Source organism: Puma concolor, chromosome F2 (genome assembly GCF_028749965.1).
Source record: "Puma concolor isolate L17-30 chromosome F2, mPumCon1.1.hap2, whole genome shotgun sequence".
Taxonomy (NCBI): Eukaryota; Metazoa; Chordata; class Mammalia; order Carnivora; family Felidae; genus Puma; species Puma concolor.
The window spans coordinates 22910291-22936047 of record NC_141684.1 but is presented as its reverse complement, the minus strand read 5'-3'; the positions used below and the strand labels follow the sequence as shown (position 1 = coordinate 22936047).

Below are 25757 nucleotides of genomic sequence, written 5' to 3'. Positions count from 1 at the left end.
TGGGTATTTACAAAAAGAGGAGGACTCTCATTAAAGATAATTACTAGGTATTTGCAAACTTAGCACTGATTTTATTTTTCCTATTGAGACTTAATATAACAAATATATCCTTACAAATAGCTTTTTTTTTTTAAGCTGAGTTCTTTCCTTGAAATAAAGTCCTAGGGTCAATATTTCTGGGTCAAGGAGTAGGAATGTTTTTATGGTTCCTGATACATATATGTAGAGAGAGGTCTCCTTACACTGCTTTCTGAAAGAGTTGTACCGAAGAACAATACCACCAACCCCATCTGAGCTTATTCATTTTTCTAGCAGGTCACCAGCACTGGCCATTACCAGTTGATATTAAATGGTATCTCAGCTGCAAGGTATTATTTTATAGCCTTGTCTAATATCTAATGGAAACAGATTCCCCACCTTACCCGATCTTCTTGCTCAAAGCTGTCTCTGGCTGTATGTACCATTATTTTTCCAGATTAGTTTTTGGGAAAAGTTTGGTAAATTCTAGGGCAAGAATCCTAGAATTATTTTTATTGGAATTGTGTATCTATACATTAAAATTAAGATCCATGAATTAACTTTAAAAATAAACATATAGAAACATTTTGTGTTTCCATTCAAAAACAACATCCATTTATTCTGCTGATTTTTTTCCTACCACTCCCCCTATCATGTCGACATGATAAGCCATGTTGACAGCTATAAGGCTGTAACCGAGAAAGTCTGTGCTCTCCAATACATGTGCTTCTCCTCTCCTTTCTGGACTTTTCCAGGAAGACTACACACCCAGTGTCCTTGCAGCTATGAACAGTGGAATATAGGAGAAAAGTGTGCCCCACAGGCTGACCTCTAACCCACTCACTTCCCTCCTCTCCCAGCCAGAGCAGAGGATTGGGGATGGACATCAGAAACCCTGGAAGTTGGCAGAAAAACTGACTAGAAGCCCAGTTCCCTAATCACCATGGAAAGGACCAACCTCCCAATACTCTGTTGGATCAAGATATGGAGGAAATAAAATTTTTATTGTGTCAACCCATTGAGATTTGGAGATTGTTTGGTACAGCAAGTAACTTACTCTGAGACAACTGAGAGACTTCCTACCTTCCAAGCTGAAGACTCAAATTTAATTAAAGACTGTATTAGTCAGGGTTCTCCTGAGAAACAAAACCAATAGGACATATACAAAGAGAATGAGATTTAAGGAATTGGCTCACACAACTGTGGGGCTGACAAAGCCAAAATCTGTAAGGCAGGCCAGCAAGGTGGAAATTGAGGTAAAAATTGATACTGCAGTCTTGAGGCAGAACTTTTCCTTCTCAATCTTTGCTCCAAGGCTTTCAACTAATTGAATGAGGCCCATCCAATTAGAGAGTAATCTTTGTTTTACTCAAAGTCTATTGATTATAAATGTTAATCATATCTAAAAAGCACTTGCACAGCAATTTCTAGACTGGCTAAACAACCAGGCAAATAACTTCTTATTTGACTGAATAAGTAGATGTTATAACCAAGCCAAGTTGGCATATGAAATTAGCCATCATAGGAGCCAAAGCAGTAATATTTTTTAAAAAAAAGAAAGAAAAGAAAGAAAGAAAGAAAGAAAGAAAGAAAGAAAGAAAGAAAGAATTAAAGAAAAGAAAGGAAAAGAAAAGAAAAGAAAAGCAAGGAAAAGAAAGAAAAAAGAAAAGAAAAGAAAAGAAAAGAAAAGAAAAGAAAAGAAAAGAAAAGAAAAGAAAAGAAATTAGAGGCATCACAGTGTAATAAAAACAATATGGAGTTTGCATGTAGGCAGACCTATTTGAGCCACAAGTTCTTATAATTGGCATGTCCTCCATGCTCTTGTCTGTAAAATAGGGATAATATAATACATGGCAAGTTTGTGGCAAAAATGAAAGGACACCAGGTATGTAAAGCTCACAGCACAATGCTGGTCACATGAGAGCAATGGTTTCCTTCCCCTCCATTCAAAGGGAAGTGGCACCCTGTCTTTCAACAGTTGCCTCAGGATAGCTGTGCTGCTTAGTCCTCCACGGCCCATTCTTCAGAGGTGATTCACTGGAATTTCCAACCACTTAGTACACTTAGTCCATTTTGGCTACTAAAGCTATTTCATTATAACATGGAGAATCACAACAATTCAAGAGCAGGAAATCTATTTCCAGGTACAAAAATTACCAGGGACAGTAAAATTAATGAGATCTTTAACTTGACCAGCTTACCAAAAATGTATGTAATTCATTTCAAAAGTCCACTCTGTTTTATCCACTTTCCACCTGAATTAGATTCCTAGGACCTCCATAACAAAGTACCACAGACTGGCTGGCTTAAATCACAGAAATTCATTTTCTCACAATTCTGGAAACTAGAAGTCTGAGTCAAGGTTGGTTTCTTCTGAGGCCCCCAGCTTGTGGATGGTCGTCTCTCCCTGTGTCTTCACATAGTCCCTATCTGTGTGTGGCTGTCCTCTGATATCTTCTCAGGAGAAGACCAGTTGTGGTCTCCTCATTTTAATTCAATGACAGTTTTTAAAGACCCTCTCAAAATATAGTCACATTCTGGGAGTCTAGGGGTTAAGATGTCAACATATAATTTGGGGGTACGTAATTCAGCCCATAACACCACCTAACTTACCCACTACCTCCCCACCAACCACCCTCAGTGATACACATAAACTACTCAAACTGTTCTTACCCCATTGCCACACACACACACACACACACACACACACACACACACACTCTGTGATCAATGTTCCACATCACAAAATCAGAGCACAGACTTTGGCCTTGGAACTGAGCCATCTAGGGATTGAATTAGTGACCTTGTTAGCAGGATTTGCTAACTACCTACAAATGGAAAGGTACCATATTGCAAAATAATCACAATGGGTCAGGGTATTTCTCCTAGCCCACTTATCTAGGGATGCCAAGCATATTGCATTTTACTAGAAATAACCAATACCTAAATTAAATGGTCCGGAGTACATGAACTATATCAATAATGAACATGCATTTTCAATGAAAGAATCATAAGCATTTAATTATCCCAAAAAGAAAAAGAAAAAGCATCCCAAGACTCTGTGAACAAAGAGACAGACACCACTCTGCATTTTGAACAGGTTTCTAAATCAAAAAGGGCAGTAAATCATGTTACTTATCATTTAAAAATAACTAGGTTTTAAGAAATGAAATTAGACAAGTGATTAATGCGTCAACTTCAGCCAGAGTTCCTTTGATAGTTGGAAGAAAATAAAAGCCAGCCAAGAAATAAACATTTCAAATTCAGGTGCTTTGCAATCTGTGCTCCAAATGTTTCCCCTAAGCTTGTGAAGAGGTGGCTTGCTCTGCATACACAGCAGCCAGATTGCTGGCTCAAGTCAATTATCTTCAAAATAAGAACATTGGCACAAAAGAGAAGCTATAGTTGAAATGGTCAAAAGTCCACTTGAGAGAAACAGTCTTGATAGGCAAAGGGCAGGGGCGGAGGCAATGCCACTGGCTACAGGAGAGGGGGCTGTCAAGGTGCTCTTGAGAGATGTTTGGGTTTTTTACCTATAAATTTCCATTTATATTGGGAATCTAAAGATGGGTAGAGTCTTCTGTATTGAATTGAAAGATTCCCATGATAGAGTTAAAAAAAAAATGTAGGTAACAGGATATTGTGCTCGAGGAGAGACAGAGTTCATTGCAGGTTAGAGCACACACTGTAGGAACCCCACTATTAAGTTCAAATCCCAGCTCTGCCCCTCACTAACCATGTGACCTTGGGCACTTTCACTCTGCATGCCTCTGTAGTTTGTCCATCTACAAAGTGGAAATAATGTAAACAGTACCTACCTCATTGGGCTGTTACAAGAATTGAGTTAACACATAGAGTACAAAGAATAGTGATTCTATAGAATTATATAGTAAGTGCTATAGAAGTATAAAATCTCATTATCGTATGGTTTTTTTAATGTTGTAAAATAAGCTGAAAATAAAACTTATTTTAATAGTAATGTGTGTATTCCCAGGCCAGGGCAAGCATGAGACAATGACATAGAACAGAATTCATCTCAGGAACAAAATTTAAGGGACACCAAAAAATTCAGTAACTAACACAGATAATATTTCAATGTAATGTTTGAAAAATCAAAGTAATGCAAAAAAATCCATGAGGAACAAAACACCAACATTTTAAATAAAGAAAAGATCAATATTGTTTGTTTGTTTGTTTTGCCTCAGACTTCAGTATAGTTAGGCATGGGGTACATTCATTTATATTATGGTAAAGTATTTGAAAGGTTATACCCCAAACTTTGATTTGTGGAGTAAGAAATTATGTGGAATTTCATTTTTTAAATATTTTTGTATGTTTTTCTTTTTTCTTTTTTAATTTTATTTTAGAGAACAGGTGAGCACATGTGAATGGGGGAGAGGGGCAGAGGGAGGTAGGGAGAAGGAAAGAGAGGCAGACAGAAAGAGAAAGAAAGACAGACAGAGAGAGAGAATCTTAAGCAGGATCCACACTCAGCACACAGCCCAATCCGAGACTCAATCCCATGACCCCAGGATCATGACCTGAGCAGAAATCAAGAGTCAGAAGCTCAACCAGCTAAGCCACCCAGGCACCTCAGATATTTTTGTGTATTTTTATTTTTCTACCATGAAAACATATATAATAAAATAAGTGAGGATTTCCAAAGTTTCTTTCTTAATGAAACCTTGAAAGGAAAACACAGGATAAAGCTCAAGTACCTCTAGGCAGTGGACTAATAAAAAGGAATGAGGCCACACAGCCCACAGAGAATCCTCTGGCAAACCATCTCCCTGCACTGCAGAACTCGCTACTTTGTTCTTTAAATCTACAAAAGGCAACAAGAAAGAAGAAATTGGGAATATAAGAAATAAGAGTAAAATTCACTTAACCTTTCTGGGCCTCATTTTCCCCCTGTGTAAAAGGAAGGAATTAGTGGAAACCCCTCCAGCAGCATTGCTTTACTATCGAACCAGTGTCTCCCCTGGTGACACTCCCCTGGAGTGAAGATTCTTCCATTGTCCTGTTTCCAAGGGAAACCCAGGCCTTGGACTTGCTGTCCTGCTCTGTCTCACCAATCCCCGAAGCCAGAGGGCCCTGCAGCGCCCTTGTTGTGAACTGTTGGCAGAGGCGAGGCTGGACACATGCTTCCAGATGCAAAGACCTGGTGATGGATCTTGGTTCCATCCATACCCCAGGTGCCAGAGTTTGAAATTCTTCCTGAACCTTCTGATTCTATTCCCTCATCAGTAAATGGGAAGTAATAATACTCATATCACAGGGTAGCCATGAAGGTCAAATGAGAGAACATATCAATACATGGTGGGCCCTCAATAAAAGTAATTTCCTCTTTGCCTTTCCCCATGGGTCAAATCTGTTAAAATATTTCAATTCAAAGGCTCTTTGCTATTAGAAGGAAGTAGTGGCGTATCCATACCCAGAAGCAAGCGAGATTTCGAGACTTTGCTTTGCAGAACGGTTGTGTAAAAGATTTCCCTCCTGATCACATTTCTTTTGAACAAATGTTAAAATTCTTTGACATTTAATGAACACACTGATGATCTGAGAAGGTGACCCAGGAGCCTGCTGGTAACAGAAGGTGGGCAGTGATTAATAATTTGCTGTGCTTAATCCCTAAAGCAGATCAATAGAATTGAGATAGTCAAAAGTTGATAGTAATGTCTTTTTTTTTTCCTTGTTGGACCATTTCCAGGGAAGAGAAGACACAATGCTTTCCTAATATAGGTTAACCTTCAAGAAAAATGTATAAATTGAAATAACACCAGAAAAATGGAATGGGACCATGGGTTATGAAACAGTATAGAAGTTCTTTTCAAAGACCATCAATATATCACAACATACTGAAAACAAAGTTAAGCATAAACCAGTAATCTCTCCACATATAAACAGTCCATTTCCTCTCAATTTTCTTGTTCCTTTTTAAGAGTATATATTTTTTAATTTTAATAATATCTATGAAGTTCTTCAACAAAAATTAAAGGCAAAAATGTTGCATAATCAATCCCTCTGTGTAGGTAGCCCTTGCTGAGATTTGAACAATAAAATAAAGCAATGCTTCCACATGGTAAGAATATTAAACATAGAAAGATAGAAAAGTAAAACAGGTGTTTACCCGCAACCACACTCCAAGCTCATCTAGTTTTTTACCCCCAAAGTAAGTCTGCTTCAGAGTTTCTTGCAGAGCTTTACAGAAAAAATTGTCAATGCATATACCAGCCTTATGTAGCTTTCCAAATTACACATAAGACAATATACTATTCGTAAGATTATCTATCTTTTCCATGTATGTTATGGGTGAATTATGTCCCCTAAAACTCCTATGTTGAAGCCCCAACTCCTAGTACCTCAGAATGTGACTGTATTTGGAGGGTCACCAGAGTGGTTCAGTCAGTTAAGTATCCGACTCCAATTCAGGTCATGATCTCACAGTTCGTGGTCTCAAGCCCCACATCGGGCTCTGTGCTGACAGCTCAGATCCTGGAGCTTCCTTCGGATTCTCTCTGTCTCTCTGTCTCTCTCTCTCTCTCTGCCCTTCCCCTGCTCGCACTGTGTGTGTCTGTCTCTCTTTCTCTCACAATAAATAGACATAAAAAAAACCACGCACACAAAAAACTTTTTAAAAAGAGAGAGAGAGAAAAAAAAAAAGAATGTGACTGTATTTGGAGGTAATGGCCTTTAAAGACGTAATTAAGGTAAAAAGAGGCCTTAGTGTTGCCCCTAATCCAATGTGACTGCTGTCCTTATCAGAAGAGAGAATTAAGATGTGCGAAGGACACCAGGGGCACACACGCACAGGGATACCATGTGAAGAGGCAGCCAAAGGGTGGCCATCTGCAAGTAAAGGAGAGGTCTCTAGGACTTCCAGGCTCCAGAACTGTGAGGACATTGATTTCTGTTGTTTCCACCCCCCAGTGTGCAGTATCTTGTTACAGCAGCCTTAACAAACGAATAGAACGTATCGGTATATGTTTGTGATATGTCCATATCAGTGCTCCCACATCCACATTCCATCAAATCATCACGATTTCTTTAAACCCTGCCCTATTGGTTGACATTTACATCGACTCCAGGCTTTTGACTAACTCACACCAAAGCTGCAGTGAATATCCTTGCACTCTCTTGGCATAATTTTGTAAGCATATCTATAAAGCAAATTTCCAGAAGTTGATTTGCTGGCTCAGTGTATAAATGCACACATACTTAATTTTAATACTTACTGTCAAATTGCCTTTCAAAAGTTTCCTCTTCCACCCAAGGTGTGTACAGATGTCATTTTCCCCAAACTCTTGCCAACAATAGATGTATCAATATATCAAGCTTTCAAATTTTTATCATTCCAATGGCTAAAAATTAGTGTATCATTCCGGTTTGTATCTATGAACAGCCTGAGCATCTTAGAGCTCAGACTCAGAGGCCAGCTACTGAGCTTGAATTCTGGTGCTGCCATTCCCGAGCTGTGTGACCCTGGCAAAGTTGCCTAGCCTGTCTACACATCAGGTTCCTCTTCTGCCAAATAAGGTAATAATAGAACCTACATCGCCATAGAGGTCTTAAAAGTATATGATGAGTGAAGAGATGCCAAATGCTTAGAACAACATTTAGGATACAATAATCTCCAAATTAATTATCATTAATGTTGTTAAAAACATAATAGTGCCTGTGTACTCATTATTTGTATTACTGTTTCTGTGAATGCCCTGTGTTATGGACTGAATGTTTGTGTCTCCCCAGAATTCATATGTTGAAGCATTAATCCTGAGTGTGGCTGAATTTGAGCTGAGGCCTCTAAAGGAATAATTAAGGTTACATGAGGTCATAAGGGTGGAGCCCTGGTCCAACAGGATTAGTGTCTTTATAAGAGAGACTAGAAAGATGGCTCTCTCTCTCTCCCTGCACTCATGCAAAGAAGAGGTAGAAAGAACACACAGCAAGACGTGTAGCCACCCGCAAGCCAAGAGAAGAGGCCTCAGAATTAAACCACCCCTGCAGGCACCTTGACCCTGGACTTCCCAGCCTCCTGAACTATGAGCAATAAATTTCTGCTGTTTAAGCCAAGAGGTCTGTGGTGGTTTGTTACGGCAGCCCTAGCAAATGATTATATCCTATTTGCATCTTTTATTCCCTTTCTATCCAACTAGTTTTTTTCTTATTGATTTCTATGAGTTCCCTGACCCCTGCCACGTTCACTGGATTTATAAGGATAGACGTGCTGATTACAGGGTGCTGATGGTGCATGGTATTGGCTTCCATGTGGATCTCCCAACCAGGAGCTGAGCTGGATGTAGCAGAGAAGGACCTACAACCACTGTAGACAGAACGGGAATTGGGAAGACCTTGAGGTAACATTTCAAGGCTAACCAGTCTAGATTTCAGGAGGCGTGTTGTAAGTTCTGGTCCTCAACACCAGCACAAGTATGACATTCCACAATCTCCTCCAAAGACTAAGAACAAGAACCAGGGAACCTTCCCTTGACTTTGGATTTTCTTATACATCTCCTCTATTAAAAATATGGAGGGTATCAGTTACTTCCCACCCTTGTTCATTTCCACATCAACGTCTTGGTATTGAAATGTACTTTTTTTCAAATTTAAATCCAAAATGGTAATTTAATGCAGAGCAATTATAAGTAACAGATGCTGGAAGGTTTGCACTTTTTTGCTTCCACAAGAAATATACACATTGGATCCAACTTTTTGGATATGATATCCAAACTAAGTTAGAGGCTGGAAATGAGAGATTGCTAAATTTAAACCCAAGTATATTAGCTTTAGAATTGGAAAGTATGGGGAAATTGGGAAACCAGACACATAAAAACTGCACTCCATTTGACGGACAGCCCCACTTGACTGGCACACTGGACTCCAAAGGTAAGACAATGGGGCATCATGGTAGAGGCGTAAACTTCAGAATTCAAGGGCCGTGGATCTGAAACGCAGGCTTCACTCACCATATGATCTTGACCAGGGTAACTTACTCTCTAAGATTCAGTTTCCTCAGCTACAACATAAGAATAATGTTACCTACCTTACCGAGTTGTAATAAGTCAGGGACTGGAAAGTGCTCAGCTCCATGCGTGACATGTGCTAAGAGTTCTGCAAATGACTTAATACCTCTAAGGCTTTCAGTATCTGAACACTTTACTTCTAAGTTTTTCGTGATCCAGCCAATCCAGTTCCAACCAATCAACTGTGAAATGCTTACTGAGTTCTAAGTGCCCTACCCATAGCAGGAGTAAACGAGAAAAAGAAGACCTTCAAAAAACATCCAGCCTCCCTAAAGAAGTCAAATGTGTACATATGAAATAGTGAACAATACAAGGCAGGGAAAAGCAAGTAAGTCAGACCATTCAGTGCCACTGGAGCCCGAGCCTGGAAGTGTTTGGGTGGAGTAGGAAAGAGAGTACTTTCAAATGGTCAAAGTGGAAGTCAGTCAGCAGTTCAGCATTGCAAAGAGCTAACCGTGGCCAGCCACTCGTTGACCATCTTCATGACCACAAAGCAGGGCTCCTTCCTCAGAGAGGGCATCCCAGGCACAGAGTGTAGCATTGCCCACTCAGCCCAGGTAAGTCCCTCAAGTTTTCTCTTGCTTGTGGCCTTGAGAGAGGGGGGTAGAAATTCCTTTTCTCTGAAGTACTTCATTGATAGATTTCCTGTGGCATTACTGTATGGTGTCATTCACTGTTCCTATGCATGTCTCCCTGACTAGTGATAAGTCTCACAGGGACAAGGAAGCTGCTTTCTTTTCTTTGACACCACCCCCCCCACCCCCCGCCATAGCCAGGAGTCCTGGGCTCTCAGTAACTGTCACCTCTATGACCAATGACTAAAATAAAAACATGAATGAATGGAGTTCATATATTCTCCTGTATCTTTCTCTCTCTCTCTTTTTTAAGGTTATTTATTTACTTGAGAGAGAGAGCACCGAAGAGGGGCAGAGAGAGAGACACAGAGAGAGAGAATCCCAGGAAAGTTCCACACTCTCAGCATGGAACCTGATGTGGGGCTCTAAGCCACAAAACTGCAAGATCATGACCCAAACCAAAATCCAGAGTCAGATGCTTAACCAATGACTGAGTCAACTCAAGTGCCCCCTTTTTCATGTATCTTATGTCAAAGAGCAGGACAGGTAGAAACAGACAAAATGAGAAGTGAGGAAATACAAACCAAAAACCAGCTCATGAGAAATGTGGACAGTGCTGACCAGGAATCTTTACAATGAGATTTCTATCACATCCTATATTCTTCATTTACTCCATGGTTCTAGTTCCTGGCAATGAAGTTGCAAGAAGCAAAAGAGTATTCAGTTAAAAAAAAAAATGGAATTACGTTTTCAAAGGAAGTGGCAGAAGGCAGGAAGGGTGTTTTGGGTATCATTGCTACACAACAAGATGCCCCAAAACTTAGTGGTTTAAAATAGCAGTGTCTTCTCCCTCACATTTCTGTGGGTTGACTGGCCACGTTTGGGCCCATCTAGTTTGGGGGTTTCTGTGTGGATGCACCCAAAGGACAGCTGGGCCTGGGGTCATCTGACGGCTCACCAGGGCTACCTCTCTGAGACGGCTCCTTCACACAGATGCCTTCCTCCCTGGTCTCCCCACATGGGTTTCTCACGACCTGGTGGTCACAGAGGAGTCTCCCAGTGTTCATGGCAGCTGGCCTCTGAGAGTGGAGGCTACCAGGACATGAAAAGGGCTATGGAAATGCCAGGGTCACTTCCACCACATTCTACTGGTCAAAGCATTAATGGGGCTCAAGGGAGTATAGAAATGGACTCCACTTGTGATCAGGAGTAGCAAGCTCACATTTTAGAAGAACATGCAGAATGAAGATATGCCTGCAATCAATTTTGGAAAATACAATCGGCCACTGTTTACTGTTGTCCTCACTGATGCTGCTATCATTGTTCTTAAGAACCCCTGCTTGGCCAAACTAATGTGAGAAAATGCAGAAAACTCCTCAGGCCCCAAATCCCATTTCCAGGGTGTTTGATGGCTAAATTGCAGTGAGACACAGATGTTCCCTGAGACAAAGCTTCTCCCATGGGCTCTTGGTGCTCCTAACCAAGCCCTTCAGTAGCTGATGAAGTTCCTCTGTGTATATTAGACAGAGGTACTCTTTCTTCCAGGTAGATTCTTGTAGGAGAGGAGAACTTTTCCCTTTTTCCCTTCTATTTTCCTTGACTGGTCTAGTATTAAGTTGACATAAGACAGATTAATAGGAGAAAAACAAATTTCATATATGCAGGAGCCCCAAAGACAGTCAGGCAATTGACACTTATATGCCATCCTGAGCCCAGGAGAAAGGGGCAGAGGTTTGAGGTGCCAAAGGGGAGGAAGATAATTCATAGGAAGATGAGAAGAGCAAATGTTTGATAGACAAATGTTTGCAGTGCCATGAAGATAAGTCTTTATGGTAAAAAGTTACTTTGGCATTAGCTCTCTCCTGGTGCAGTTCCCGTATCTAAATTCCTTCAAGACAGTTAAGCTCCTTGCATGCTTTTTTTTTTTTTTTTGGTCGTTTTATGGTTTTATTAACACAAATACAAAGTGCACATAAGCTGTCTGTTCGTTTTCCTTGCTGCGCAGCCTGGCATTGGGATTGGTGACTCTGAGGGCCAGCTGGGCTGCTCGTTCCACAACAGCTTTGCGGTTCCTGGAGGAGACACTGTGAGCACTGTCTACACAGTAAGATCTGTTGCACGTCAGCAGTACTTCAAGCTCCTCGACCTTGTGGACTAGGAACTTTTCGGAAGCCACTGGGCAGCATGTGCTTTGTTTTCTTGTTGCTCCTGTAACCAACGTTGGGCATCAAGATCTGGCCCTTGAATCTTCTTCGTGCCCTATTGTCAGTGCCTCTGGGTTTCCACCAGTTGCACTTAATTTTGACATAGCGGTCTGACTGGTGCCAGATGAGCTTCTTGGTCCTGTTTCTAACGATCTTGGGCTTCACCAGAGGTCTGAGGTCAGCCATGATATGCCCAGTGATGGAGAGCTGCTGCCTCCGCAGGAGTGCTGAGGAAGCCCTTGCTTGCTTGTCATCTCATTCATTCCCACGTGACCTATGAGGCGGGCACTAACAGTAATAATATCAAAAACAACAGCAAATAGTCATGCAGCACTTACTATGTGCCAGGCACTACTGGGGAAGGAAGGTAAACAGCTCTTCCTGAGTCTGTTGGGCCTGAACTGTCTTCAGCTCAAAAGAATCCACATGCCAAAGGGGCATACTTTGGGGTCGTGTATTCTGCTTCCCCTAGATGCACAGCTTGGGAAGGCAATACAAACTGCCACAGCTGGCAGCCTGCTTTGGACACACCCACAAGTACTTGCAGCTTCAAGGCCTTCTGGGAAAAACGGATAACTGAGTGAATGAATGAGCAAGAAATATCTTGCTTTCTTTTCAAGATGGCAGCCTGTGGAGTAGCTATGGAAGAGCAACAGGGCAACTGGATCAGAAGAAAGGATCCCCAAAGGCACTCAGCTCCCGCATGGGCAGCTGAAATCCGTGCCTTGAGGTGACAGTGAGGAGGAGTGACGAAGCATTTGCAGCTGAACAGAATGCAATTCTATACAGCCAGGAAACTGGAGCTGGTGGCAACTAGCTAATCTAGGAAAATAAAAGTAGAAGGGACCATGTTATTTATAACCTTAGTGAGGCAACACGGCCAAAAAAATATTGTCTAAAGTATTACCAAAGAACATAATTTTTCAGATACATAGTTACTTTTTCAGAAACATATAACTCACTAGGGTGATTTTAAAACACTGCCCTTTGCAGCCATAAATTACCATTTGTGGGTGTTTGACTTATCTGTCCGCTTATTAAATCAGGTTTCCCCCCCACACTTCTTGCCGCAAGTTACAGCTATCAGTTTATGATTAAACTTTGGCAGGGTGTTAGCTCTGTCTCTGTGGTGGCTCAGAAAACTAACCAGCTGCAAGTAGAAATTTTTAGATTACATGCCTTTAAAATTCCTTTTCATATAAACAAAAATTAATTATATATATATATGTATATGTGTGTGTGTATATATATAAATATATATGTGTGTGTGTGTATATATATATATATATATATATATATATATATATATGTATGTATATGTATATCCCCCTGCTCCAGTTATCAAAAACTTGGGTGACCATTCATTCAAAATGCCACAGCAGCCTCTATTCAGGCTCTTCCACAGCCACTATGGTCTCCAGCCCCCCAAAAAAGAATAACTTAAGCAGAAAAATGTGCTTTCCATAGAATCCATGGAGTATCAGTTTGCATCAGGTGAAGCAAAACCAGAATCCCCCAAGCCTCATGGATTTGGAAATCTACCAAGTCACTTCACTCTACCCACCCAGTACTTCTAGGTATGTAAAAATGTAAATATTTTATTTTATAGTTTATATGGGGTGTTTTATAGAGCAGAGAAATCAGAACACCCCTAACGTGACACCATAAACCCACCATGCTCTAATATCGCGCGGCTGTATTCCTCTCGTTTATTCCCCTTATCAGTGATTAAGGGCAGCTCCTACATGCTTGAAAGCTTTTGACATTCCTCACAGAAGATGCTGGAGAAAACTGGGTCGTTAGAGTAAGTGTGTGAAAGTGCAAAACAAGCTTGAGAGCCCTCCCTCTCCTAAACTTGTAAACTTCACCTCGAGAAGTTCACACAGAGTTGAGTGCAGGCACCTCGCATGCTCACAGCACTGTGTTGTTGTTACCCTAAGAAAAGCACTAGCTGAAAGGCATCGCGTGCCAGGCAAGGTCCTACACGCTCTCTGTCTCGTTGATTCTTACACAACCTATGCGGTAGGCACTAACAATAATAATATCCACGATAATAACAAATAGCCATGCAGTGTTTACTATGTGCCAGGCACTGTTCTAAGTGCCCCTTGTGAATCAACCAATGTAATACTTACAACAACCTGGCAAAGGGAGGTATACTAATAGTTTTCACCATTTGACAAGGAAATTGAGGCACAGGGAGCTAAAATAACTTGCCAAAGTTCATATAGATAGCAAGTGATGGAGTCTGATTCTGACATCAGGGCTCTTAACTATTATTCTACCCATTTCACAGATGAGGAAAGTAAGGCACAGGGAGACAATGTGACCTATGTTCCCAGACCGGGTCAATGATCAAATGGGATTCAGCACCAAGTATGCCTGGCTCCAGAGCCCAAGTCTTGTTGTGACCGACAAATTGACAGAGCAACCCAACTTCCTGTTAGCTGGCCAGTGACTCGCTGGGTTTTGCTCGCTCTTCGTCTCAGCCCCACCTACCCTGGCAGTAGTACCGAGCACCAGTCCAGGAAAGAACAGCTTTAAGCGAGGGTGCAATGCAGAGATGCCCGTTATATGATTTCAAACCCCTCCCTACACTTAAGGAGTCATCCTCTCGAATTTCAGCTCGGTCTCTGGCAAATGTAAAACTTTATGCTCCATCAATAATCTGTATCGCAAATGCCTTTACCAGACTTTTCCTCAGAGAGGGAAGAGAAAAGTAAGGCTTTTGAGGAGGGAGGAGAAGAAAAGAAGGTAGCTTCAGACCTACGGGGTGCCCCAGCCTGAGGCTAATCTATGTCCACCTCTGGGATTCACAGGTATATAAACATACTTAATGAGCTACAGCAGGGGCGGTGGAGTGGGGGGGGGGGGGGGGGGGAGGGCTGGGCTGCCAGCAGGACATTTGCATAAGGGACTGAGAAGCCTCCTGGGAGAGCTCTCACCCTAACTGGGAAGAGGGTCAGCAAAGAAGCTTGGATCAGTGACAAAGCCTTAGTCATAGGGAAACAGATGTAGTTCTGAGTGAAGCTCTGGTGATTCTGTCATATTTGTCTCCATTCTGTATCTTAGAGAGGGGTGCTTGTGGGGAGATATTAGGAACAGCCTTATTTAAGTGGCGGTCAGACAACAGGAGCTGGTTTGCTGCTCATGGAACATGGCAATTGATCCCCAGAGACTTCAGTTCATCGGTTCTATTATTGGGCAAGAGAGGCTACCCAGATTGGCAGTTAGTGAGGTGAGAATGATGGCATCCCATGATGTGGGGACCCTGTCCTGAGGAAGCACCCAGCACAGTGAAATGGGGTGGAGTAGAGTAACTAGAGCCAATAAAACCCACTTGTAGGGTGTTCTCCACATTGCCCAGCCCATTAGAAGAGATCTGTGTGCCACAGTCTGCTGGACACAAGTAAGAAGACAAAGAAAAGAACCATGGGAAATTCTCACCCTGTCATAGCCCATTCCAATCTTTCAATTACTCATTCATTCATTCATTCATTCATCCGGCAAGTTTTTACTAAGCACCTATTATATCTGACACAGATAAGGAGGGCACAGCTATTTACAAAACAGCCATGTCTCCAGACACATCCCTCCATGCTCCCTCTCACTCCCTGCCTTTAGCCGTATTAGCTGTCTTTCAGGTCTTTCCTTCACTTGGACTCCATATTCACCATTCTTGCTGCTTAGAACACGTCATCCAATGATCACGTGGTTGGCCTCCCTTTGTCCTTAGTCTCTAGTTAGAAACTACCTGCTTGGAGAAGACTTTCTGGCTACGCTAGTAAGTGGGTCCCTGTTATTCCCTGTCACATCACGTATCACAGATGTGTAAGTACATAAGAATGTATGCAAGAACGTGGTTGTGTATTTCCCTGTTTTTTCATCCCCTAGAATGGAAATTCTACTTCATCCCCCATGTTAGCTCAGTGCCTGGCAGACAGAAGAAAATCTACAAATATTTGTAGAACAAATGTTATTGGGTGGACCCCATTTTATACAGTCACACAATGGTAAATGGCTGAACTGAGGATTCAAAATGCGGACACACCGATGACATGTTGTGAGCAGGTCCATCCTATCACATCACCTCAAGAACCTCGCAGTTAAGTCGCAAAAGAGACACACACATAGTATGTAGCATCATATGACTCATGCTACAATAAAGGTCCATCGAAAGTGCTGTGAAAACACAGAAGACAGTCTGATTAATTTGGCGAGGGAATAATGAAAAGCTTCCAAAGGGATGACATCTGAACAGAACTTTGAAGGAGGAGTGGGGCTGCAGAGGTGCAAGATGGCATGGTAGAATCCTTCATCTTACCCCCATCACTAAGTGTGGCTTATTCTGGGCAGCACGCAAAGTTTCTTCATTCATTCATTCAATAGGACTCGAATGGCACTGAGCAAAACAACATGGTCCCTGCCTTCTGAGGGAAATGGATAAATGAGGATGGTTAGCCTCAAGGGTTCATGGACAAAATGTTGGCAAGGAATCAGAAGCCAGATCATGGACAGCACACCGAGGAAAATCAAGGTGTCCCTGTTTACAAATGGTTTACAACATGTGAGTGATGCCATCTGAGATCACCAGCCATCAGTCTGCCTGCCTGCTGCCCACAGATACTTGAAAGAGCCCAGCAAAGATCATCTGCCCTTGCCTAATCCAGAGGAACCACCCAGATAACCTACAGAAACATGAACTAAATAAAAGGTTTGTTGTTTTAAGCCACTAAGTTTTGGGCATGGTTTGTTGCTAAGTAAAAGCTAAATGATCAGTATATGGTGGTACAGTGCTAGACACTTTTGGGGAGGCACGAAAAAAAAGAGAAGACCTTGCCTTTGCTTACTTGGGTCCATCTTATAGTCACATATTTACAGCCGTTTCCTTATAGGAACATATATACATATATAAATATGAGATGGGATGGACACAAATGAGCTCTCCAGAGAGGCACCAATGTCTGCTTTGACAGTGTGCAGGACAATAAGATGAACTTTGCTTGGGGGAGGGGAGAGCCTGGGATCAGAGTGTAGAGACACAGGTACAAGGTCATCAGGGGGAATGACAGCCTCCAGGTGGTGAGAAAATCCTGCTTAAAAACCCAGGAAGTGGGAAAATAGTAAGTAATCTGGGATGCTCAGCTTGAACATTTCTCGATTCCAGCCTCCGTCTCTCCTTCAGTCAATCTTCCCTCCCCCAGTAAACTGCTTCAGGAGGTATGAGTTTAGACCTCACTTCTTCCAGGAAGCCTCTGCTATGGACTGAATTGTACACCCCCCAAAATGTCTATGTTGAAGTCCTAAGCTGAAACGTGATGGCATTTTGATATAGGGCTTTTAGGAGCTAGTAAGGTTTAGATGAGATCATGAGGATGGGGCCTTCATGTTGGGATTAGTGCCCATATAAGAAGAGACACCAGAGAGCTTCTCTCTCTCTCTCTCTCTCTCGATCTCTCTCTCTCTGCCACGTGAGGACACAGTGAAAAGGCAGCCCTCTACAAGCCAGATAGAAGGCTCTCACCAGAAACCTAATTGGCCAGCACCTTTATCTGGGACTTCCGGCTTCCAGAACTATGAGAAAATACATCCCTTTGTCTAATCCACCCAGCTCTAGTATTTTATTAGGCAGCCCAAGCTGACTAAGACACCTTCTTGACATGCTCACCTCCACATCTGTGCTCGGCTCTCTCCTCTGTATTTCCTCCCTGAAAGCACTTCCCACATGCATTGTGACTATCTTCCCTTGTCTGTATCTCCCATTAGACTATTTTCTCTAAGAGGGAAGGGACATTGTCCACTTCTTATATCTGCTTTCTTATCTCTAGTGCCTAGCACAGGGGCACATTGTAAGTGCTCAGTAGATGTTTGCTGAATATGTGTTCCAAATGTGTCCTACTATATGGCATCCCAAAGAATACATGAAAATATAATATTAGCTAATTCAAGATTTGGCTGCAGAAATAACTCATACTCCTGCCCTTCTGCAAAATTTGCTATTTCTCTGTTATTCCAATTAAAAGAATTGATTTGGGGGCATCTAACTTTGTTGTTTATAAAGACAATATATAGCTTGCAACCTAAGCCAAATCACTGATGGAATATTTTGTCTGATGATCCAGAACAGCCTGATCTCTGAATATTCCAGGTGGTTTTCTGCATCCTTTATAAATATTCCCTATTTATTCATTTGTGTATACAAATTTCACAGAACACTCCCAGGGTGTCTGCTTCTGGAATATTCACTAACCTTTATATCAAGCTTCCTCAGTCCCCTACTTTTTTTTTTTTCTGACTAAGAAACTGAAACCCGGAGTCCCTGGGTGTCTCAGTCAGTTAAGCATCTGACTCTTAATTTCGGCTCAGTTCATAATCTCATGGTCATGAGATTGAGTCCTGGATCGGGCTCTGCTCTGACAGTGCAGAGCCTGCTTGGAATTCTCTCTCTCCATCTCTCTCTGCCCCTCCCCACTCCAAAATAAAGAAACTTAAAAAAAAAAAGAAAAAAAGAAACTGAGACTCAATAAGGCTAAATGACTTGCCCAAGATCATCAGATAGCAAGAGAGAAAAGGCTAGAACCCATGTCATCTACTTACATGTCTAGAATTTGTTGGGATTTTTAAAATGGGAAATATACAGAATTCAGAGAGCCCTTGATCTAAAATATAGGACACATGTATCTTCCTGTTATAATGGCTAAATATATAAAACATAAATATTTAGAAGTTTCTATATAAGAAAGGGAAGAAGGGAAGTCCAGTATTTATTACCAGCAGCTCTCCATCTACATTGAAGTATGTTCTTAAAAAAGATAGAAACTGAGTGTCAATGTCCATTCTCTAACATCTTACTGATGTCAGCACATGACAATTAGGGCTGTACCAAAAGGATGCCACCATGCTGTTGTGATCTTTTCTCTCTACACTGGTATAAGATCAGTGACTAGATCAGCCAAAATGTCAGAACAAGGCAGCCTGTCCCTAATATTCCTGGCAGCAACAATGTTCCTGGCTTTCCTGTCTTCATAGAGCTGGGTTCATTGCCAAGCACTTCTATCAGATAGGGTGAGGAGACTTCTTCTTAGTCAGATGCCTCCCTCCCTCCTCCAGCTGCCTCTCTTGTGTCCTTCTTGTCACAGTAAGTGCCAGGAAGCAGCTTTCTTATGTGAGGACTCACAGTCGTAAGACATTCATCCTTTGTTCAATTCAGCCAATAGTTATTACTGCTTGAGTCTTGTGGACTAGATTATCCAATTTTGGTCAGATTTGAGAAGCAAAGCATACAGATGACCAAAAATACTATGAAACAAATTGAGACTAAGTGGTCGAATAAAATGATGCATGGTCAACCACCAGCACATGGTCTGGCATGTTTTCAACATGCACACCCAACTCTGTCATAGCCTCACCTCTTTGTCTACACTGTCTCGTCATTGGTGATCTCATCCAGGTCTGGGCTCTAAATGACCCCAATATCTCCACGCCTCCCAAATTTACAGTCTAGCCCTGACCTCCCCTCTGAGCTATGGAGTCATATATGGAACTGCCTACCTGATGAGATCTTGGCTTGTATCTCTAGCAGGCAACCCCAACCTCCGCATTTCCAAAAGAAAGCTCATGATTTCCTGCTCTGCTTCCAAAATCTGCCCCTCCTCCATCTCAGTAAAAGGAAGTAGCATCCATCCAAAAACCCAAGAGACATCCCCAATCACTCCCTTTCTCTTCCCCTCCCTGCCCTTTCCATATACACATCCAATTTGTCACGTAGACCCATAGGCACATTCTCCAAAATGCCAAGAGTTGGATAATTTATATCCACCTCTCTGGTTACTCTTCTATCCAGACCACCATTATCTTTTCCCTGGACTACAATAAAATAGCAGAATGGGTCTCCCTGCTCCCATTCTTGCCTTCCCATGATCCACTCTCCACAAAGCAGCCAGAGTAATATTTTAAAACAAAACTCAGATCATCTCACTCCCTTGTGTGAAAAATCCCAGTGGCTTCCCTGCACCTAAAATACAGTTCAAGCTTCTCGTTCTGCCTCTGTGTCTATCTAAGCTCCTACACTGACCAGTTGTCAACTACTCTGTCCCAGCCACTTGCCTGCTTTCTCACTAGCCCTAGCCTCTGTCTTGGTCTCCTTTCTGTCTTTCCCTTTTGCAATGTAATGTAACCACTTTATTGTCTTTAAAAAAATGTTGAGGATTATATCTACTATATTTATCTACTTATATCTATGTATTAGAACTTCAAGAAGATTTTAAAACATTTTATTAATGATTTAAACTAACAGTAATGAGGCCATTACATGTTAAATATATAAGATATATTTTATGAAAAACAACTATGTTTTTCAAAACAAACAAAAAAATTAGTGATGAGTGACATTGTTTTACATGTTTACAAATCTCTTACCTGTCTGACTAAAGAACAGACAACTACATTTTCCTATCTGCTTCTGCATTTAATCTGTTGTAATGTCACACTTAATACAGCATGAAAGAGTGAGACATGAGACATTAAAACCATGAGAGAATGAGACATCCTGACCCCCTTGAAAAGATCTCAGGAACTCTTGAGTGGTCTTGGGACCATACTTTGAGAGCTATTGCTCTAGCAACACAAACTGCCTATAATTTATTACACATACAGTGCTTTTGTTCACAAGGCTGAGAGTTCCATTCCCACCCCATCCTTCACTGGTAGACTATACCTTTTCTCATAGGACCCAAATAATGCTTCTTCCAGGTTAAGTTAGATGTTCTTCCTCTGGTTTCTGGTAGCACTTTTTTTTCTCACACTGGCTCTTATTCTCACCACATTCACAGTGCCCTGTCACACTGGATTTAAATCTCTGTCTAGGAGTCGTTCAACCCTCCACACTGTGAGCTACCTGAGGATGAAAACCATGTTCTATCCATCTCTGTGGCCCCATATAAATAGTATGCTATAAATGCTTATTGAATTTTAAAGTAAATGAATGCCTTCCTCTGGCAATATGAGCACCAGCATCAGAGAAGAGAAAACAGGGAGTTAGGTGCACAGCACCTATTATACACTTTGCTTCCACCCGGACCAGTCCCAAAGACCCTTACCACTCTGCCCAACCTTCAGGATTTCTGATTTTGGAGAGTGCTAAGTAGTCAGTAAGCAGAATAAATGCTTGCAGCCCCTTAGAAGCTTGAGTCTCCAGGTCTTTCCAGATGCACTGTTGTGTTCTCTGGATTACATATGAGGGTCAGAGTCCTCAGAATACAACACATATTTATGTCCTCCATTTGCCTTGCAGCCCTGGCTTAAAGGAACAAGAAGAGAAATATGGAAATCCAATGATGAAGAATTAGCTACATGTCTATAGCTGGAATTTGCATAAGGTCTCACCTCATACAATTTTTTAGAGAACATCAATGAGCTTCACCAGCAATCCTGTTGAGTTGCTCCCAGACAAATGTGGAAAAGAAAGATATGGCAATTGCTTTGATCCAATCATTTATATTTAGGGCTGTATTTATCAGGTTGAGTGACTGGACTTCTCCCTACCAAAGGGCAGCTCAGCTGATTGAACTGCATGTCTCAGAATCCACTGTCAGGTCTATAAGAAAGAGAAGACCCAGCCATGTCAGTCCTCACAAAAATAATATACCTATCTGTACTTGTCCATTGTCCATAAAAACACTGAATGGGATACACACAAACATAAATTATATTACAGGTGTAAAAGTGTGGGCAGAGGAGCAATGCCAGCTATGGCAGCCATGAGACTAAGACCTCTAACTACAGGAACCATAACTGACCAAGGGATACAGCTCTGAAATCCATTGTTGCATCTGTGGTCAGGCCACACTTCCCATGGGCTGCTTCCCGTCAAGGACATCAAAGCCAACATATTTCTGGGGGCTGACTGTCAAAGACTCACCAACAACCTTGCTAGGCTCTCCTAAGGCTGCACAGAAGTCTGTAACATTTTAACCCATTTTAACCCAACCTTCCCTCCCTCTCTCCCTCACTTGGAGTCTGACTTGCAACATGGTCTGCTAACTCTCCCCAGGTTTTCCAGCTCCCTCCCCATTTTCTCTAACAGGCATCTCTCCTAAGAGAATTCCTACACATTTAATCCTGTCTTGGCATCAGCTTCTTGGGGAATCTGGACTAACATACCAGGCAACATCAGATACCATATTCATGAAAGAGCACCAAACTGGGAAGTAGGAGACCCAGATCATTGTCCTAGCTCTGTCTTTTCCTAGTTGTGTCATTTCCTCACTTGCCAAATGAATTTGCTGGATATCTCAATTGATGACTTCAACATCTTGGATTCCATAGCTCCCGTCCAGCCATTTATGACCACAGGGTTCCTAGCATCCCAGCATGGTGATATCTCAGATGAAGAGTCACATTTCCATACACTGTCCTTGATCAAGAGAGAACTAGGAGGTGGCCAAGCCCTCAGCAAGTAGTGTTGGGGGTGTCTTTGGGCTGGGCCCTCCTAGAGAGCCAAGTGAGTGCAACATACATTTTGTAGTTCAAATTGCTGAGTGACTAGCTCACCTTGAAACTAGAGCATCGGTATGCTACCCAACTTGAGGAGATTCTACTCCCCTCAGGAAGAGATAAGATCTGCCCCTTTCTGAGCCCCTAGGACCCTGTGTCAGACCTTTCTCCAAGCACTTAGCACATGGACCTCACAAAGACCTTGGGGTAGGCCAGCTATAAGTTAAAATCATCAGTGTAACAACGAAAGGTTATATCATTTAGGACTAGTATGGCCACCTGTGAGAAGAAAGCCCAAATTAACAGTGGCTTCAACACTCTAGGTTTTGTCCTCACACACAAAAAATAGGACTGATGGGGAAGTCCAGGTCCTAGAGTCCAAGGTATATGGACACCGGGGCGGGGGTCAGGGGTGGGGTGGCGGGCATGATGGTACTATGTCCTGGGAGAAGTGGGAAAGAATTTGAGGGGAAAGAAGTTAACAGAAAGATGCAGGGCACTGCACAGATCCCTTGCCCTCATTCACTACCCTGCTCAAGAGTATTTCAGAATTTGGAGCCCTTACATCAACATGGCTGTAACACACAAATGCATAGATGAGCATCTCCTCCAGATTGATGTTAAGGGATGCAAAACTCTTACATCTCTTGCTGGGCCAGTTTAGCTTTATTCCCTTCTAAGTGATGCTTGTTAATAAGTTGGCATTCATCTTGCTCTTGTGAGTTTATTTTATCACAGACTCTCTGAGGGGGGAAAAAAAACATTGCAACTTACCACAGTAAAGTAAATATCACAAGATAAATGACAATGTTGGAATGGAAACCACTTAGGGCCTCCGAACGGTCAGTTGCAAACAGTTTCTAGACTATTAGCTGTTAAAGGTTATGCCTTATGTCATCCAAAAGGGTTTTCCCCTAGATTTATAACATGGTCTCGAGGAAGATTTATTGCCATCTTAATTTTTCCCCCATTTTAACTTTGTGAACCGTCAGCCTGGAATTCCTTCTAAGTTATTTAAGAATGAGGAGTCACTGGTTTTTTTAAGAAATGCTTGTGGTACATTTTCTGCGATGTTAGTATCCCTATTATGAATCAGCTTATAATGCCCTTGAGTAGGAAGCAAACCGTCCTCCATTTCCCTCTCCAGTTTCACTCTGTAACATTTTTCAGCCTGCTCTCTGTCCCAGGAAACTGACCTATAAAGTCGCAGAAAAAGCTCTCTTGCCTTTGGCTTCCAGGTGGGGATAGACACAGGGAGAACTGGCCAGATGTTGAAGAGAGGGAGGACTTGGCCCTGAGGCATTTATTCCCCCCAAATCCCTCCTCTGTGCTCCATGGCTGGCTGTACTCTGGACGCAAAGTTGCAGCTCCTGCCAGGGAGACCTCTCCTCACAACTCTGTCTCCAAGCTCCAGTAACCACTCCCTCCCTCTTGTATCATTTGTTCACAGATTTCCATTTTCTCTCTCAAGGCAGGTTATAACCCCCACCCCACTGATTTTGGACTTGGTCATTTGGCTTGCTTTGGTCAATGGCACGTAAGCAGCTGCGACCCTCTCTTCAGAGCAGAAGCATTTTGTGCACTCTTGCCTTGTTTGGTTCTGCCCTTCTTATTCTGCCCTCCATCATGAGAACAGCATGTCTCAGTAAGAGACTAACATAGGCCTGGGTTCTCCAATGCAAGCGAATGTGTAGCTAAGCCCACTTGAGTGCAACTGAGTGCAGCTGAGCCCAGGAGAGTCAAGCAGAAACACAGCCAGCTCACAGCCCTCAGGTAATAAGCACAAGAAAGGCATATTTGTTGCCATAAGCCACTAAGATATTGAGGTTGTCCGTTGTCACAGCAAAAAATCAACTGATATGCTCTCGCTGGCCTTTGGAGTCTCGAGGCATTACTGGCACCTGCTGCTACTAGGTTCGGACATTGCTATAGCCCTTGTGGTATCCCCAGCCCTTCCTAAGCCTTTATAAATAGCTCCTTTCTTAAAGACTCCTCAATTTACCCAATATGATTATGTCATCTGTTTCTTGCTGAGACCCTGACTGATACATGCCCTCTTTAGAGCGGAGAAGAAACCACAAAGAGGTCTGATACAGGGTCATGTCTACCAAATTCTAAGAATAAATGATAATAAGGAGAAAAAGAAGGGTGGGAGGGAGGAAGAAGAGAAGCAGGAGGAACAAAGAAAAAGGGAGGAGGGAAAGGAAAAGAAGAGGAAGAAGAGAAATAATGGAGAAGGAGGAAGGAGCAATGACTGAGGGTTTACTCTGTATTAGACACTGTGCTGAGAGCTTACAGATGACCTCAGATAGATCCAGAAACCATGGGTTCTGTGAAAGAAGCTCCACTGAACTGCCAGGATGAGCCTCTTGGCATGCTGGGACTCTCCACCCCAGTGCAAAAGAAAGCGAATCCTGGGGCTCTCCTCCGAGTCAGGAATTTATATACAAGTTCCCATTGTCTCCTGTGACTTTATTTCTGCTTCAAATTGTCCTCACCGAAGTGACAGTTGAAAAGAGGCCTCCACCTTGAACCCCCCATCACATGCTGTCCACGCACCATCAGCTCTGCAGCATGAGAAATGGCCACTTACAACGATCACCACATTACCTACGGTGCTGCGGACTCCACTGTTGGATAGCGCCAATCCTCAATTCCTTTCGGTTTCACATCCTTGCCTGCAAAGGCTTCCAGTCGCTAGTACATCTGCCAAACTCCTTCGCCTTCAAAATGCAACCCCCGCCTCTCTTGAGAAGTCTTGGCTGAGCTGGGCTGAACGGATGGTTGACTCTAAACACTGTACCGCTCAAGCTCCTAGGCTGAGTCCCAGCCTTGAGACTGGCCAGCTGTGTGGCCATAGGTGAGTCACTTCACTCCTCTGTGGCTCAGTTTCCTCATCTGCTTGATTCAGTTTAAATACTGACGACTAAGCCAAAGAACATCACAGCCCTCTGGACCCAATAACACAACAATGCATACCTCACAGGGTTGTTTTAAGAAATAAATGTGCTACCCTCTGTGGAGAGCTCAGAACAGAGCTGGTGAGTGGTGAGTGTCACTGAAATGTGTGCTATTATTTGCAGTTACCTTAGCTTCTAAAAACTGTGCTAATTAGCTCTGTCTTTCCAGATAGACTTGAATGAAGTCCTAGAGGGAGGGATTCTGTGTGTCTTACTCATCTTCATATCCCTAGCTCCTTGCTTGGTACGGAGTAGGTTTCTGGGAAATATCTCACGTCTGCTAGTTGTTTTGAGCCTCACTCAGCCTCTCCCGCTGCCCCACACTTGGGCTGGCTCCACCAGCCTCTTGGGGAAACAGAACATGTCAGACCCCTTTGAGGTATGACAGACCATGCTGATCTGATGACAGCTAACCCACCCAGGCACAGTCTTCCCTTCTGGAGACAAATCATCACCCTGCTACTTTAGCAGCTCCTGGGTGGA

At 42.5% G+C, this 25757-nt stretch overlaps 1 pseudogene; it reads right to left on the bottom strand.

Annotated features, from left to right (window-relative positions):
- Positions 1-11555: 11555 nt before the first annotated feature.
- Positions 11556-12739, bottom strand: LOC112859278 (large ribosomal subunit protein eL32 pseudogene; annotated as a pseudogene).
- Positions 12740-25757: the final 13018 nt, after the last annotated feature.